The sequence below is a fragment of the Arachis stenosperma genome, chromosome 3 (genome assembly GCF_014773155.1).
Source record: "Arachis stenosperma cultivar V10309 chromosome 3, arast.V10309.gnm1.PFL2, whole genome shotgun sequence".
Lineage (NCBI taxonomy): Eukaryota > Viridiplantae > Streptophyta > Magnoliopsida > Fabales > Fabaceae > Arachis > Arachis stenosperma.
In genome coordinates, this window is record NC_080379.1 from 109,166,364 (window position 1) to 109,167,310 (window position 947).

Consider the following 947-nt stretch of genomic DNA (forward strand, 5'->3'; position numbering starts at 1 on the left):
AGATGCTTCTTTAGTACTGTTGGATGCATTTTGCAATCCATTTAGACTCTGAGAGATCATATTGACTTGTTGGGTCAATATTTTATTCTGAGCCAATATGGCATTCAGAACATCAATTTCAAGAACTCCCTTCCTTTGAGGCATCCCATTACTCACAGGATTCCTCTCAGAGGTATACATGAACTGGTTATTTGCAACCATTTTAATAAGTTCCTGAGTTTCTGCAGGCATTTTCTTTAGGTGAATGGATCCGCCTGCAGAGTGGTCTAGTGACATCTTGGAAAATTCAGACAGACCATCATAGAATATATCTAATGTGGTCCATTCTGAAAGCATATCAGAAGGACACTTTTTGGTCAGTTGCTTGTATCTTTCCCAAGCTTCATAGAGGGACTCACCATCTTTTTGTCTGAAGGTCTGAACATCCACTCTAAGTTTGCTCAGATTTTGAGGAGGAAAGAACTTGGCTAAGAAAGCCGTGACCAGCTTATCCCAAGAGTCCAGGCTATCTCTAGGTTGTGAGTCCAACCATGTTCTAGCTCTGTCTCTTACAACAAAAGGGAAAAGTAAAAGCTTGTAGACTTTAGGATCAACTCCATTGGTCTTAACAGTATCACAGATCTGAAAGAACTCATTTAGAAACTGATAAGGGTCTTCTGATGGAAGTCCATGAAACTTGTAGTTCTGTTGTAGTAGAGAAACTAATTAAGGATTTAGCTCAAAATTGTTTGCTCCTATGGCAGGGATTGAGATGATTCTTCCATTGAAGTTGGAAGTTGGTGTAGTAAAATCACCAAGCATCTTCCTTGCATTGTTGTTTGGTTCAGCCATAATTGTTTCTTTTGCTGCTTCCTTTTTGAAAATTTCAGTGAGGTCCTCTTCAGAGTTTTGTGTTTTAGCTGCTCTTAGCTTCCTCTTCAGAGTCCTTTCAGGTTCAGGATCAGCTT

At 39.6% G+C, this 947-nt stretch overlaps 1 non-coding gene across 1 annotated transcript; it reads left to right on the plus strand.

The window, feature by feature from the left end:
- The first annotated feature begins 330 nt into the window (after nucleotides 1–330).
- On the plus strand, nucleotides 331–438 carry LOC130971095 (small nucleolar RNA R71). The gene has a single exon (XR_009082328.1). It is a non-coding gene; the product is annotated as a small nucleolar RNA R71 (small nucleolar RNA).
- The last annotated feature ends 509 nt before the right edge of the window (nucleotides 439–947 follow it).